General features: G+C 33.6%; 1 protein-coding gene across 3 annotated transcripts in view; it reads right to left on the bottom strand.

Moving 5' to 3' along the window:
• Positions 1-5717, bottom strand: part of LOC114332393 (cytochrome P450 4d2) — a 68000-nt gene extending 62283 nt beyond the window's left edge. Inside the window, exon 1 of one of the 3 annotated variants that reach the window (XM_028282188.2) lies at positions 5594-5717. The gene's annotated coding sequence lies outside the window, so the exon portion shown is untranslated. Of the gene's footprint in view, positions 1-815; positions 908-5593 lie in introns of those variants that run through there. The other 2 variants (XM_028282190.2, XM_028282187.2) reach the window with 2 other exon arrangements.
• Positions 5718-18125: the final 12408 nt, after the last annotated feature.

Here is an 18125-nt window from a genome sequence, read left to right as displayed (position 1 = left end):
TCTTTGACTTGTTAGCTGTGTGTATGCCAAATCTCATGTCAATCCAAGCGGTTCTTTAAAATTTAAAGGTTTTGCAATACTTTACCGTTAATGAATGGACTATATAGCGACCGTAAATTTTTAATTAACAGTTCAATTGTTGCTAAACTGTTAATTTATTTTCCATCGGTTTCTGGAATTATAATCTAAACGAAAAGAGCTTTTATATCACCAAGTTATTTAATTTTTGATAAACAATTACTTATATAAAATTTTAGTTGAAAATTAAAGTATTTGTTGGAAAAACCTGCATTTTCCGGGAAAATTTTCGTCGAAGTAAATCGGGAAAACACGTCTCTATGCAAAATTTAATTACGGTGAATTTATTTTTAATTGGTGTTTTTGCTGTAAAGTAAAAATTTTTGGAGTTATAGAGCAAAAATTGAAAAAAAAGACGATTTTTGGGCGCCATTTTGTTTATAAAAAAAGTAGCACACTATCTGCGGGATTTGCATATCTATATTATTAATATACACAATCATAAGATTCGATTCCAGCAATAAAATTGCTGGTAAATACCTTTTCCCAAAAATGGCCAATTCTCCGATAATCTGCCCAGACTATAAGGGATCATTAAAAAATTGATAGATATTATTGCATAATTTAACGAAATTGTTTTACATAAAAGAGAAGCTAGTAAAAAACCAGAAGAGAAGTGAAAATGTTTAGATACGCTAATTTAAAAATAAATAAAAATTGTACCTATATTTTTTACACATTTATGGAATGAAAATCTGAATTTATATTTTTATTATATTCCTAATATTTTAACTTACGTAGTATAACAATTCCAATTTTAAAGACGCATTACACCAAATTCAAACAAACACTGTAATCTATTGCTAAACCATATCGTGTAGTAAAATAATCATAGTTTTGAAATTGTTTTGATTTAATTGTTTTTAAGATAACAAAGATGAGTATTAATATATATCACATAATTATTTTATACTTTCCCAGTATAAAAGACAAACGTTGTTACTTATATCTTAAATTATATTATTTTATTAATTTAATAATAAAATTAGTTACGCCCCATTCATTAAATTTTTAATATAATAGTCAAAATATATTTTTGTGTTTATATTTTTTTTTTCTTGTTTAGTACAAAAAATCAAAGAAAAAGTAAATAGAATGAAAGGTGATACGAGGTACTGTATGATGATTTAATTATAAGAATTAGATGATAAAATTGTATTAGGGTGTTCAAAAATGAAAAATGAAGATAACGTATACATTATATAAATTATAATTTGTATGGAGAAATTGGCGCGCGCACCTTTTCGCTGTGAGCCGATCTTGCGCCTCAGAGCGCGCTATTAAAATATCGATATCTTGGCGAAAATTAAACCTACGGAAATTTTCATAAAATCAATATGTTCCTTTTGAGTTCTTCCATCTTCTTCTTCTTCATGTGCTGTGCTTGATTATCGAGCGTTGGCTATCAAATTGGCTATAGTAATTTTGTTGACGGCAGCTCGGAAAAGGGATGCAGAGGATCTGTTAAATCATTCTCTCAGGTTTTTAAGCCATGACGTTCTTCTTCGACCTATCCCTGCTTCTTCCGGCTACCTTGCCTTGTATTATTGAATGGAGTATATTATATCTTATCAACCAAGAGAACAGGCAGGATTCCGAAAAAATTACGGAACAAATGACCATCTACAAAGTATAAAAACCCTGATAGAGAAAGTAGTGGAATACAATAAACCCCTAGTTCTAGTTTTTATCGATTTTCATAAAGCCTTTGACACAGTTGAACTTAGCAAAATATTACAGGCGCTTAAAGAATGCAGGCTAGATTATAGGTATACAAAATTATTAAACAAAATATACTTACAGGCAACAACCACTGTCAAATTACATACTAACAGTAATCGCATAAAAATAGAACGGGGGGTTAGACAAGGAGACCCAATGTCACCTAAACTTTTTAATACGGTCTTAGAACATGCTTTCAAGAGTTTGGATTGGATGGCAAAGGGAATAAAAATAGATGGAGAATACCTAAACAACTTACGTTTCGCCGATGATATAGTCATAGTAGCTGAGGATCTAGGTATGGAAAGAGAGATGGTACAAGAACTCGTTGTAGCTACAGAAAATGAGGTTTAAATATAAACATCTCAAAAACAAAAATAATGACAAATTTGGTACCCAACCAGAACATCAGTATTGGTGGGAAGGAAATAGAACTCGTAGATAGATATAAATACCTGGGACATGAAATTACGATTGGCAGGGATAACCAGACTCATGAGCTGAAGAGAAGAATCGGTCTTGGGTGGGCAGCATTTGGAAAACTGAGAGAAACTTTTAAAAGTGAGTTACCCACATGTCTAAAGAGAAAGGTATTCGATCAGTGCGTCCTCCCAGTCTTGACGTACGGATCAAAAATACTTACCTTAACTAAAGCCTCGGCTACCAAACTAAGAGTCACACGCAGAGAAGAATGGAGCGGTCAATGTTAGGAATAACTCTGCGAGACAAAATCAGAAACGAAGAAATCAGGAGAAGAACAAAGGTGACTGACGTCGTCTAGAGGATAGCCAGGTTGAAGTGGAGATGGGCAGGACACGTAGCCAGAATGACAGATGGGCGATGGACGAAGAGGTTATTGGAATGGAGGCCAAGAGAAGACAAGAGAAGCGTCGGTCGACCGCCTACAAGATGGACTGACGACTTAAGAAAGGTAAATAAAAACTGGATGAGGGCGGCGCAGGATAGATGGGGTTGGAAACGAGGGGAGGAGGCCTATGTTCAGCAGTGGACTTTTGAGGCTGGATGATGATGATATTATATCTCTCTGGGTGTCGCATAACATGGCCAAAATATTCAAGTTTTCGATTTTAACTGTTCTGACGACTTCCGTGACTTTTCTCATCCGGTGCAAAACAACTTCGTTACGAACTCTATCCACCCAACGTATTCGTAGGATTCTCCGGTATACCCAGATTTCAAAGTTCTTCCATCATTAATAATAATTAAAGTATAAATGTTTATTGCTCAAATTTGCTTAATAAACCAATTAATGTCCAATTTTTGTAAGAAAATTATAATTTAAAACAGGTATAACTTTAATTCAAATAGAGATAAAGTAATTTTACCAACCTCCTGTATAAGCTTATGAATAAAGCTTTAAAATGAGACCTTGCAAAGCCCATCTGAATGCGTAGAAGCCGAGTTACTATCGAAAAAGCTTCGAAAAATACGTATTTTTCAAATTTTATCATTAGGCACTAATTGTACAATATCTTGAGTTATAATTATTGGATTTCAGTTCGGTAAACGCTATTTTCTTTGTTTTTTATTGAAGAACGAATTTTATTGAAACTGTTTTTATCCCTTTTAGTTTATGAGCTAGAGCCTTATAAACAATTAAATTATTTACAACAATTTTTTGACCACTCGTATCGAAATCAACCCTTGCAATTCGTAATCAGGAGCCAAAAATCCATAAGAAACCGTTGAGTTTGCCCGTCAAAATTGGAAAGGTCATTAGTCTAGGGCGCATCTGTTTTGAGATGGACGTTGAGAGGTGACTCAAATTTTTTTGCAGAAATTGCTTAAAAATAACTCAAATAATAATATTTAAGTTATCCTCCTACTCAAAATGGTCCGGAACATTGTTTGTTTAAATAATCAAAATGTCAAAATATGAAGGAAAAATTCGATTTTTTTATTGGTTTTTTGATTATAACTTTAAAACTATTTATATTTGAGAAAAGTTGTACTGACATAAAAGTTGCGTAATTAAAGTTCCTACAATATAGATTTGGTTAAACATTTAAAAAATAGTTACCTTTGTTTCAAAATAGCAATATTTGCGAAAAAAACCATACAAAAACAAGTATTCGCATTTTACGTTTTTCAACCATTTATGCTCCACTTAGGACCTTCATGTTTTAGTCAGAAAAACTTCATGATATAGTAAAACAACACTGTAAATTTCATTAAGATCGGTTTAACAGATTTAGCAAAATAAATTTTGCAATCCAGCTTTCGCAAAAAAAATTAATTTTTTTAAAATGTTGCAGGACTGAAAATAAAGCAGATAGCAAGATTATTTTTTTTTGCTTATAGAAGTGTACTGTACCTTTTATTTACAATTTGCAAAATTAAAATCGATTAATTACCACGGCGTCAGGAAATTTTTTAAATAAACATTAATTTTTGGTGCTACGCGCAGGACAGCGGTGTTCGATTCACCCAAGTTGATTTCCACCAAAATTTCTTACAACCTTTATCTAATATATTATTTTATTACTCTATATTTTGTTGTATTTTAATATTTTAATTCCACAAAAGTCAAACTAATTTTATTATTGTTTGTGAAATATTGTTTAAACAATTACACATGTTTAAAAATAATAAACTTTTATTCTCCAAGTTAAAATATATGAACAAAGAAAGTTTTTGCTAAAAAAAGTGTTATTTCAAAGGATAGAGTATGTGTTTTTATTTTGCAATAAACACATTTATTTATTTATATCGAAATGTAATAAAAATTAAAATGAATCAATCATTATCGAAGGTCATTTTAATGCCCAATCAGAGCAAACTATCCGCTGTCCTGCGCATAACACCAATAATTAATGTTTATTTAAAAAAATTCTTGACGCCGTGGTAGTTAATCGATTTTAATTTTGCAAATTGAAAATAAAAGGTACATTACACTTCTATACGCAAAAAAACATTTAACTTGCTATCTGCTTTATTTTTAGTCCTGTAACATTATGAAATATGAATTTTTTTTGCGAAAGCTGGATTGCAAAATTTATTTTGCAAAATCTATTGAACCGATCTTAATGAAATTTATGGTATTGTTTAACTGTATCATAAAGTTTTTCTGGGTGAAATATGAAGGTCTTAAGTGTAGCATAGATGGTTTAAAAACGTAAAATGTGAGTACTTGTTTTTGTATGGTTTTTTAGCAATTATTGCTATTTTGAAACAAGGGTGACTATTTCTTAAATTTTTACCCAATTCTATATTGTAGGAAATTTAATTATGCAACTTTTATGCTAGTACAACTTTTCTCGAAAATGAATACTTTTAAAGTTATAATCAAAAAACCAAGAAAAAAATCGAATTTTTCCTTCATTTTTTGACATTTTGATTATTTAACCAATGTTCCGGACCATTTTGAGGGGGAGGATAACTCAAGTATTATTATTTGAGTTATTTTCAAGCAATTTCTGTGAAAAAATTTGAGTCACCTCTCAACGTCCAAATGTACTAATATTTTTACAGATGCGCCCTGGTCTACATGGTGACCTTTATTTGGCGCCTAGACTGTAAGATAAATACAAATACGTAAAAAAATAAGTGATAAATAAACCAAATACAGAACAAAATGGAAACAGCATCTTACAGAATGGATAAAAATCCAATATCTAAATAAATATTAAATTAAAAGGAAAAATACGTATAAAAAACGGGGCGACAAAACGGAATCGGAACACACTCTAAAATGAAAAGAAGAGGAAAAGAATATTATAAAAAAATATGTGTTTTATGTAGTATTAAGTCAATTTAAACTATAAATACGTACGGATCTAGAATATCCAATAATTAATGTTAAACTGTGTTGCTGTAAGCAAAACCCACTACGGAACTGATTAAAAATAATACGACAATAACAAATGCAATAGCAATGCAATGCAATGCAATTTTTAAACCGGTTCTCTAATAGGTATAAACACTTTACATATTTTTTAAAACAGACGAGTATTAAGGATCCCATTTCTACCTTGATTAGTGATATATGTAATATCTATTTTAGACCAGTAAGGATCTGCGAAAAAACGTCTATTTTTGGATGTGAGAGGTGGCATTCGGATTTTTGCAGATAAAGTTAGGTGACACCTTCAGTAATAATAATTGACTTATGCTCCTTCTCAAATATGCCCGGAACATTAATAAAAAAATTAAAATATTTAAAAATTTCGAAAAGCATCGATTTTTTTCTGCTTTCTTTGCTTATCACTTTAAAACGATTCGTTTTGGAACAAAGTCGTAAAAAATAAAATAAAGATAATTGAATTTACGACTGGTAAAAAATGTCTTAAGGTATTACCTTTTCTGCAATATAGCAATAAATACAAAATAAGGGGGCAAAATAAGTCTGTTGTTATTCAATATTTTTTAACCACTTTGGTGGCACTTAGAACCTTAGTAATTCACTTAGGAAATTCTTTGTAACATACTTAAATCGTGTACCAAAGTTAATTAAAATCGACATAATACATTTTGCATAATAAATTTGCAATCTAACGGTTTTCTAAAAAGTTCAAATTTTTTAAAATATTTCTGAACAAAAAGTTGACCATTTAGAAGTTGGCTAATTTTTTTACATATCAAGAGGTGCTCTACCTATCTAATACACTTTACAGAAATAAAATCGGATTATTTAAGGGGCCCCAGCAATGTTTTAAATTTATAAACAATTTTTTGGCTTATGAAAAAATAGCTTTGTTTAATAATAAAAAAATTAATTTTTAGCAATGCAAATAATTAAAACCGGTATAATTTGACTTAAACTTTCAAATGCTGTCAGTAGAATTGCTATTTTATTTTTTAATCAAAGATTATTCGCGTTCAAAAATTGCAATTTCTCGATTTTTTTTAAGTTTCACCGCTTTTATCTCGAAAACTATGCATCCTACGAAAAAACTTGTAAGAACATTTTTTGCTTAGAATTACCCAAGAAATACAAAAAAATGTTTTATTTTGCGAAAAATCGATGTTATGTAATTCCTCAAATTCTTTATTTATAACAATATTATCGACTGTTACCCAAACAGTTGTATTATCAACTGTTACCCAAAAAATTCGTGTTCTAAGGGTCAAAATACATAAAAAAAACTTAGGTAAGTCCATCTAAATAAAGGAGCCCGTAGCACCTACTCCTGGCCACATCACTAATTTGGTTATAAGCCAAAAAATTGTTTATAACTTTAAAACATTGCTGAGGCTGCTTAAATAATCCGATTTCAATTCTGTAAAGTGCATTAGATAGGTGGAGTACTTCTTTATGTGTAAAAAAATTGACAAATCTTTGTATATTCTGGTTTTTGTTATGCAAGATTTTAAAAAATTTTAATATTTTAAAAAAAGTTTTGATTGCAAAATTATTATGCAAAATCTAGCAAGTCAATTTTAATGAAATTTGGTATACGGTTTTAGCACATTACAAAAATTTTCTAAGCGAATTAGGAAGTTTCGAAGTGTAACCTAAGTGATGGAAAATCATTGAATAAAGACAGGCTTGTTTTGCCCCCTTATTTTATATTTATTGCTATTTTGAAGCAAGGGTGATAAATTAAGACATTTTTAGCCAATCGCATCTGATAGAAAATTTAATTATCTTTGTTTTATTCCTATAGGACTTTGTTCTAAAATGAATAGTTTTTAAGTTATAAGCAAAAAAAGTAGAAAAAAAAACGAAATTTTTAAATATTTTATTTTTTTTATTAATGTTCCGGGCATATTTGAGAAGGAGCATAAATCAATTATTATTAACGAAGTTATCACCTAACTTTATCCGCAAAAATCTGAATACCACCTCTCACATCCACCTAAAAACAGATCCTTACTGCTCTATTTAGTTGATTTGCATACACGTGTTTAAGGCAACATAAATACGTGTGTTATGTTGTATAATTTGTGAACGACTGCTACTTAATGTCATAAGAAACAACGGCAGTCGGGCAGTCTATTTTTTATCATCAGCGTATGTGCCTTAGGGTGGTGCGAAAAAAGTCAAGTTGATAATCCCGTATCGCTATAGTGCGGAAAAGTTGCGATTGGTAATTACAAGAAAATCAAAACAAAAATTATTTAAAAAATCGGACTTTATTTCCGATCCCGCAACGGGCCTAAATATTATGAAAAAAATGAAACTTTACCTTTTCTTCGGAAAGGACCCCGCACAAACCTTATGGAAAATAGGTCCCAGTGGATTTCGTTCATACTTTGGGAAAATACTCTTTAAAGCATCCTGATAAAAAGTTCTCATGGGCACAACTCAATCGTATGAAGGATTTTCAAGATATAGAGGCCCAAACTAGGAAAATTTAAGATTTACGGGGTATTCCGATTCCGTGAGTTACTGGTTATTTGGCAACATGTAGAAGTTTGGATCAAGGAAAAGTACTAACAGTCTATGATTTTTTCCTAGCTATCCAATGGCGACCTTTACTTTGACCTTGACCTTCAACGGACGTCATCTTCTAGAGTTTCGAGGGTTTTCGGCATTCAATTGATATAAACAGATTACTCATGGGTTTTTGGGATCGCTTTTTATTTATTTAGCGTATGGACTTTTTCAGTACGATAAATACACAAATATAATATATATTATTCAAACACCAAAACATAATGAATGAATCTAAATATTAATGTCCAATTTACATAGCCATTCAATTGCATCTGGGGAGCATTCCACAAAGTCCTGGAGGTTTCCACGGTAGGCACGATTTAGGCAATCTGAAACACAATGACTTATGGTCTGTCTAGGCGATCCACAATCACACTGTGGACTTTCTGCACGACCCCATTTGAACAGAGAATCAGCACATTTACCATGTCCGGTACGTATGCGATTAAGCCTCGCCCAGGTGGGCCAGGGCAGACCCGATCCGATGAAACCCTGGGTTGGGATGGATATCTGAATATAGTCTGCTGCTATTGTTGGCATCCATCTTGTGGACCATTGCCTTTGTATATCATAGGAATCACCAATTGTTCGGGCAGTTCTGATTGGAGGATTTCTAGACCTCAGTCGCTGGTGCTCTTTTGAGATGTCTGGTATGTCTTGATGGATTGGTAATTGTATGTTGGCTACAATTTTCTGATACTCTCTCACTAATGCTGCTGTACGGCGTAGATCTGGTGGAGCAATATTGCTCAAAGTAGGCAGCCATCTCACTGGGGTTGATTTTATTGTTCCAGTGATTATTCTCATGGTTTGATTAAGTTGGACATCGATTTTGTTTGTATGTGCACTATTTAACCATACTGGTGCACAATATTCTGCCACTGAAAAAACCAAAGCTAGAGCAGAGGTCCGAAGAGTATCTGCAGAAGCACCCCAAGTTGTTCCAGCAAGTTTTGTTATTATATTGTTTCTTGTTCTCAGTTTACCGGCTGCGTTTGTAAGATGGCTTTTGAAGGTGAGTGTTCTATCAAGTGTGATGCCTAGATATTTGGGGTTGTTGTTATGTTTGATAGCTGCATCATTTAGAGTTACATTGAGGGTATCGCCCGCAAGTTTATTCGACAGGTGAAAGAGACAGGTTTCAGTTTTGCTTGTGTTAGGGATCGCTAAACACGAATATGCCACCAGAACCGACTCCCGGAGCACCTGATTTCCAAGGTCAATGAAAGGGGCTCCTGGAGTTGCGAGGGTCTTTGGTACTACATTAATGCAAACGGATTAGTTATAGGTTTTTGGGATTGCTGAACACGAATACGTGATCAGCACAAATACAGGAGCACCTGGTGGCTAAGACAGGTTATCTTCTGGAGTTTCGGAGGAATTAAATGCATTACTCTTAGGTTTTTGGGGTTGTTGAACATGCATACATTATCAGATCCGACCCACGAATCACATTGTGCCTACGGCACAATGTGATCACGTATTCGTGTTCAGCAACCCAAAAACCTATAATTAAGCCGTTTGCATCAATGTAGTACCAAAGACCCTCGAAACTCCAGGAGCCCCTTTCATTTACCTTGGAAACCAGGTGCTCCGGGAGTCGGTTATGGTGGCATATTCGTGTTTGGCGACCTCAAAGAACCCTCCAGTAACTCATTTGCATCAATTAAATGCCGAAAACTATCGAAACTCTAGAAGATGACGTCCCTTGCAGTGGCCCTGGCCACCACGTCATCCGGAGAGCAATTCGGATGGCATATTCGTGTTTTGCTATCCCAAAAATCCATGAGTAATCTGTTTATATCAATTTAATGCCTAAAACTCTCTAAACTCTAGAAGATGACATCCGTTGAAGGTCAAGGTCAAAGTAAAGGTCGCCATTGGATAGCCAGGAAAAAATCCTAGACTACTAGTACTTTCTCTTGATCCAAACTTCTACATGTTGCCAAATAACCAATAACTCACGGAATTGGAATACCCCGTTAATCTTATAATTTTCCGAGTTTGGACCTCTATATCTTGAAAATCCTTCATACGATTGAGTTGTGCCCATGAGAACTTTTTATCAGGATGCTTCAAAGGATATTTTCCCAAAGTATGAACGAAATTTACTGGGACCTATTTTCCATAAGGTTTGTGCGGGGTCCTTTTTGATTTATCTCCCATGTACATTTTATTTATCGCTATAGTAAAATTTATTTACAGTTTGCATGGTTAAGATATAAAAACAACAGTTTTACGCATCTAACGAATATCTTCCGATCCCGCAAGGTCAATCAAAATCTATAAATATTTGAAATTTTCGATGATTTTGATAAATTAAAAAATAATTTAGTTGTCTCATTTTTCTCCTACATTGTGAAGTTTTTCGCTTGTTTATATATTGTATGACAATACTTAAACAACCCAGAACTCACAACGAGGAGGTGGTTGCACTTCTAGCTCCACACACACCCTTCTCTCCAACCAACCAATGAGTGTGATTTTTACATTATTTACATACTAAATTTCTTTTTCATACTTGTATTCCGCTTTTAAACATCAACTTTTATTGTGATTAGGTGGTAGAATCTGGCAGCATGGACCTTGATTTAAGTGTTGCCCTTATGAATCCATCTTTTGATTGGGGCCCACATACATTAGACCAACTTAATCGGACTCAAGATCTACTGTCCGCCTTTCTAATTCTCTGGGATCTACTGACTTGGAATTTTTGTAATATTTTGGACGGGAAGAGATAGGTAGGTAGATAATTTTTTCTTGCCATCGATCGACTGACCTAGGGGTCGCGATCGACGGGTTGGCCTTCCCTGCATTAGACGATGCTTCCGTGACCAACTTTAGGCACCTCTCATCAGCTTGCGTATGTCAGGGATAGTTTTGTACATTCTAGTCTGGTATGTCGCCCGATGTAATGCAAGAACTTATATCTTCATTTGACACTTCGAAGAAGTGGTGGAGAAGATAGTTTTGCAACAGTCTGCAATAGTTTTGCAAAATTATATTCAGTCTATTATTTCAGTTTAATCCCATGCTTCAAAATTTCAAGTAGTAGGGAGAAAGGAAACACATTATAGAGCTAGGGCTAAGGAGAGTGTTAAAAGCCGGATAGACTAAAGCCAAGGACAAACGTATTAGAAATTTCATCCCTCCTACTTTAAATTTTGAAGCACAGGACTACACTCAAATATTAGATTGGAATGTTGCAAAACTATCTTCTCCAGCAGTTCTTCAAAGCGTTTCAAATGAAGATATAAGTTCCTACATTATATCAGGTAAAAACGCCAGACTGGAATGTACAAAACCTCCCCTGTCATACGCAAGCTGTCTAGCGATACGTAGAGTTAATCACGGAAGTATCGTCTAATGTATGTGGGACCCAATCAAGAGATGGATTCATCAAGGCAACACTTAAATCAAGGTCCATGCTGCCAGATTTTACCACCAAATCAAAATTCAAAGTTGACATCAAGTTTAAAAGCTGGACACAAACAAATGAAAAAGAAATATACTATACAAATAATGTAAAAACCACACACTTATTGGTTGTATGGAGAGAAGGGTGTGGATGGAGTAAAAAGTGCAACCACCTACTTGGTATGAGTGCTGGGTCGTTTAAATATTATTATACAATATATAAACAAGCGAAGAGCTTCACAATGTAACAGAAAAATGAGATAACTAAATGTTTTTTAATCTATCAAAATCATCAATAATTCCAAATTTTTATAGATTTTGGTTGACCTTGCGGGATCGGAAGATATTCGTTAAGTGCGTAAAACTGTTGTTTTTATTACTCAACCATGCAAACTGTAAATAAATTTTACTATAGCGATAAACAAAATTTACATGGAGAATAAATAAAAATTTCCGAAAAAAAGGTAAAATTTCATTTTTTTTTCATAATCTTTAGGCCCGTTGCGGGATCGGAAGATAAATTCCGATTTGAATAATTTTTGTTTTGTTTTTCTTGTAATTACCAATCGCAACTTTTACGCACTATAGCGATACTGGATTATCAACTTGACTTTTTTCGCACCACCCTAATATGCATAAAACCCATCATAGTTCTCTGGAGTATTAGATAACTTGTCACTACGGTGAATCAACGTGACCTACTTTTAATTTTGACACTACATACTGAAATTCTTGTCATCTATTTTTGTTGGCATAAACGACAAATAATGTTTACAGCTTTGTATAACGTTTGGGCATGGAGGTATGCGCATAGAGTCACCTGCTGTGTCTCTCACGTGCGTAAGAGCCTGTTTACATTCCTTAAAATGTATGTAGTTGTAGTCGCGTGTTATCAAAACGCACGTCAAGCGCCTGTGGTGTGAACGGGCTCTAACTCCAATGTAGCGCATCCACAGAGGGGGGGGGGTGGTAAAAATCTATTACTTCAATAAGCCTAAAAGAATAAGAGCTAAGTTTATATTAGGACCCAGTTCTGTAGGATAGAACACGCATTCCCACCCAGGGATACTGGTCGGTTAAAAAAAGGGGGAACAGGACCTAAAATATATTAAATTGTTTTGTAATGGTGGAAATAAAACAACTAGTTATTTAGGCTATTGATTATGTCTTTTAGAAAGGAACTACAACGTTAACGAGGTTTTATCGTTTCATATGGTCAATGTAAATATGAAAAACCACGGAGTGCTATCATTTAAACGGTTTTGAGAAAGGAGAAAGTTTATTTTACCCCCTAAATTTGCACTTTTCGATTCAACTGGTAGATACACGTGCACCGCTGATGCCTGCCAGGTTATGGTTTTTAGCCTTGGTGTGCTATGAAATATCACTAGACAAATTTCTAGCCTTACAGGACGACCGTTAGTCGGGGGGTTCACTAGCTCTTAGACTATTAGTATCGATTTTCGGTTCTGGTTTTGCGGTAGTTCCATTCTTTTTTTCTATTTAGTGTCCTTTCGTTTATACACAGTACGTTACATTGTCTTCCCTCCTCTTTCGATCTCTCAGCGTATTTCCTGTAATTCTTCTCAGTATGTACTATCTTCTCTGCCATTTTTAGTAGTCTTTGTGTTGTGGCTGTATCGGGTCTTGTTTCCGATGCATATGCCATTATTGGTCTTACACTGGCTTTACAAATTCTTGACTTTATTTCAGTCTTCATATGTCGGTTTCGCCATATACATAGTGTTAATAAGGCATCCTGTCTGTATATTTGCTTTTTGTACTTGATTTCTCACTTCTTTATCCAGGTCTCCGTAACTTGACAATGTAATTGCAAGGTATTTCACTTCCATTACTTGATCAATACTGATGCATCAATTTCTATTTTACTTCTCATTGGTTCTTTACTTATTACTATTGTTTTAGTTTTCTGAGATGAAAGTGTCATATTGAATTCTTTTGCTCTTATGCTAAATCTGCGGACTAATCTTTGCAGACTATCTTCATCTTGGGCTATCAATATTACGTCGTCTGCGTAGCAGAGCATTTTTACTTTTTAATTTCCCATTCTGTATCCTCTTCTTTTGTTGACGTTTTTGATGATTTCATACATGACTATATTGAAGAGCATTCGTAGGATTCAAAGAGTCTCCCTGTCTTATTCCGCTTCCTATATCTATAGGTTCTGTAAGTTGTCCATATATTCTACAATTCCATTTTGTTGTTTTGGTAGATGTTTTCAATAGTTTTTATGATATCTAGAGGGACTTCTCTATTATACAGAAGATGGATTACATCTTTGAGTCTTACTCTGTCAAATGCTTTCTTCAAGTCAATCAGACATAGAAATGATGGTCTATTATGCTTTAGTGATTTCTCAGTAATTTGCTCTATGACGAATATTGCATCTGCACACAATTTTCCAGTACGAAAACCCTGGTGTTCATCTGCTAAGGTTCTGATCCATTAGGTCTTGTAAAATTTTAGTTGTAAGTTTTAGGGTAGTATTTAAGAAGTTGGTACCTCTGTAGTTTTCTGGCTGCTTTTTATCTCCTTTTTTGAATAGTAGAATTAGTTCGCTCGTTCTCCATTCTTCCGGTATTTTATTGTGTTTTATGATTTTGTTAATTCATGTTTTCATTTGTTCTGTCACTGCTGTTCCAATGGAATTAACTTTTTAGTTCAGTGTATGTAATGTATAATATACAAGAATAAAAAACCGCTAAACGCCTTAAATCAGACGCCCTAAAAGATCTGATATGAACATTACGTGGCGCGAAAATGTATGTTCATTTTGATGCAAAACAAAATTCTAGTTTTATTTTAAAAGATTTTTCCATATTTGCTAAATTTGAAGTAAACGCGCCACAAAAAAGTAACTTTGATACATTTTGAATTTTGAAACTCTTTTGTGGCGAGTTTACTTCAAATTTAGCAAATATTATGGAAGAATCTTTTAAAATAAAACTAGAATTTTGTTTTACATCAAAATGAAAATACATTTTCAAAGTTTTAGAGTTTTTCAAAGTTATTTATAAATTAAATGTATGAAGTTGAATGCAATGTTCCTCTATTACTCGTTAAGCTTTATAAATGGTCACCTTTGTTGCATTATCTCCCAAATGATCTAGTGTCCATCGAATGTACAGTAGATTTTTTCCTATTCGCAATAGATTGAAAAAAAATATTGAGATCACCGGTAAATGAAGTCGGATTGACTGTTGCCAGATCAAATTTAGCGTCGTAATCACTACAACTGCATAAACCATTTCGGGAATAATCGTTAATTGGATTATACTTTTGTAGCTTAATAACTTCTAAAAGGCTTAACCGATTTTGATCAGTAAACATGAGTTTGGAACGTATTTACCAGTAGTATCTGATGGATCTAAGGTCAGCTATGATTACTGAAGCTATTACAGGAATTATTGAGCTTGAGAAACCGTTTTCCCCGTAGGAAATAGATTTGATCATATTTATGAAGCCTATAACTTAAAAATTCGAATTTTCTTGGATATGACGTATACACCGTTAGATTCGTCTATAGTCCTTCTACAAAAGCTCAGTTATTGGCGGAATTCGTGGGTTGAAATTTTGCGTAATTGTCGAAAAACCAAAATTTTCAAAGTATAGTTCTTCAGTTTTTCGGCTATACTGAGCCGTATGTATGTCTGATCCTGATAGCTTAGACATCATTTGAAAGCTTAACTCAACACTATTGATTTGGTGCACTTGCTGTTCTCCTGTCTCTTCTTTTTCCGAAGATATATACCCCCAAAAAATATGCCGTTTTGTACCTACCAAGTCCTCTGGCTGGCTTATTGGTGGTCAAAAGTCACAAACTACACCGGTGCTGAATCGGCCCTGACCCCCTCTTCAAACACAGAAAAAAAATTCAAATCGGTTTAACTTTCAAGCACACATACATATCCACAAACATTTTCCCTTTTTAAAATAAAAATTGAGTCATATTTCTGAGCTCGGTAACTTTTGAATGGTATAACCGATTTTTAAAATTAGACATGCGTTGAAAAGGTAATGATCAGTACTATTAGAAGCCGCAAAGGTCGGACTTAAATTTTTAAAGTTTTTGGGAGTTTTGGGGACGAGAACGAAAAACTGACCCTAAATAAAAAGGGCCGTAAAATCCACACCCTTGGACCAAAATGGATGGTTGACGTATGAATAGGTGAGTCTTTTCCTGAACTTTAAGATGGGACTTGGTCCATCTTTCAAATCAGTCAGATTTAGAAAATCGAAAATTTCGTGTATACATATATAGTGTCGCGTGTAGGGGGGTGTTGGTGTGCGCCACTGGCGAGAACTGCCGTTCTCTGGTAATTTATATAGTTTTCTTCACGGGATAATTCTTTCCGTTTCTTTGGTATTGCTTTTTTATAATAAATAATAATAATTTTCTCTTTAAGGTAGTAGTAAATTAGGATGTTCAACTTCCGTATAGCTAACATAGTCTTAGGTACTTTCTTAAGTAACTAGTATGTAGTTTGGGAAATATTGTCGGCGTGTAATATTATTAATAACATAGAGAAACTGCACGACCGTCGGAAACTACTAAAACGTGTAACGGCCGTGCTTTGGTATCGGTGAGACTCCTAACAGATACGTGCTGTGATAATACAGTGTGTTCTTAAATATCTATTCAACTATTGCCTTCACCCATTTTGCTTTGAATGCACTTTGAAAAAAAATAAGTGGATTTCGTAAGTCTTAGGTTTTCGTCGATATAGAAGTCGTCCTAGAAGTCGATATTTGAACTCTTCGTGTAACTTTGTGTTGACCAATTTTGAGTCACTTTTACTAAACTTTTGGTCATAACTGTTTAAAAGCAAATTACTTCAAAACCGGAACTAAAAATTCAAGCCCGACTTTTTAATACGCTTAGACTGATATTTCACATGTACCGGGTGTCCCAATAAGAATGGCTCTCGGCCATATCTCAGGAACCGTTTATAGTAGAGCTTTGAAATAAAAAATTTTATAACAAAAGTTGCCTCAGGAAAAGCCTGGAAATTATTTTCATAATTGTGGAACCACCGCTAGAGGGCGTAATTGAATATCAAAAATTAAAAAATCTAAATTTTACAAAATTTTCCTAATAAAGGGTTACTGGAAATCCAATCGTCGTATTCTTCATAAAATTCTACGCATATTTGATTTGACAAGTTTAGGTCTACCTTTGGAAATAAGAGGTGGGGGTGAGTGGGAACCTTGTTATGAAAAACTGGCTGTGAGTCCGGTTCTGCTTAATCAAATTTTGCAAACTTGATCTTGTTGAAGACAGATCTTTTTCGTCAATGTAAAAGTTATGATTTCGAACCAACTTACTGAGTAATATGCCAGCTAGAAGGCGTTATTTAATTTTTTTTCAGAAATCTAGTGTTCCTTGGAAAATATTAAATACAAACATGCATTTTTAATACCATATTACAAAATTAGGCAAAATTAGCAACAGGATAGCGAAAACCGCATGTTAATACCTTTTTTCTATCTCGAGATATCTTACAAAACGTGTAAATTTAAAAACATAACTGTTACTGTCACCGGTAAACGAAATAATTCATTAAAAGTAGTGTGCTATGGAAACAACAAAGAAACATTTTCCAGCTGTCAACGTATATTAGGTCTTTTCAACGCTTCTCATTTGTTTCGAGGCTCGTTCATATCTCGTATATTAATATTATACACGGATTATACGGCATATGACAGAGGCTCGAAACAAATGAGAAGCGTTGAAAAGTCCTATTACAAAGAAATAAAAACAACCATTTAGTGATGACATAAACGTTCAAATTTTTGCCCATCATTTTCGTTGCAAACATTTACTCTTTCAAGAGTAGATTGAACAGCAGTCTCAATTTTTGCTCTCGATATGCTTTGAATGGCGTTTAGTATTTTCTGGATAATGTATTCTAGAGTAGTGTATGATGGGCAACAATTTGAATGTTTAGGTCGTCACTAAGTACTTCTTTTTGTTCTGTGTTATATTTAATTTTAATAGTATTGTTTCTCTTTATATTGTTGTTTTAATTAATTATATTTTTATACGTTGACATCTGGAAAATGTTATTTTGTGTTTTTCCACAGCACACTACTTTTCATTAACTTAGTTTACCGGTGATAGTAACAGTTATGTATAAAATTTACACGTTTCTCGAGATATCTTGAGATAGAAAAAAGGTATCGACATGCGGTTTTCGCTATTCTATTGCTAATTTAATCTAATTTTATAAAGTATAATTAAAAATGCATACTTGTATTTAATATTTTCCAAAGAAAACTAGATTTCTAGAAAAAAATTAAATAACGCCTCCCAGCTGGCTTATTACTTATTAGGATGGTTCAAAATTATCACGCTTACATTGAAGAAAAAGCTCTGTCTTCAACAAGACCCAGTTTTCAAAATTTGATTTAGCAGAACCGGACTTACAGCCATTTTTTCATAACAAGGTTCCCACTCACCCCCACCTCTTATTTGCAAAGGTAGAGT

The sequence above is a fragment of the Diabrotica virgifera genome, chromosome 4 (genome assembly GCF_917563875.1).
Source record: "Diabrotica virgifera virgifera chromosome 4, PGI_DIABVI_V3a".
In the NCBI taxonomy this organism is placed as follows: domain Eukaryota; kingdom Metazoa; phylum Arthropoda; class Insecta; order Coleoptera; family Chrysomelidae; genus Diabrotica; species Diabrotica virgifera.
Note: the sequence above shows the minus strand (reverse complement) of the source record. Positions and strands in the feature narration are given on the sequence as shown.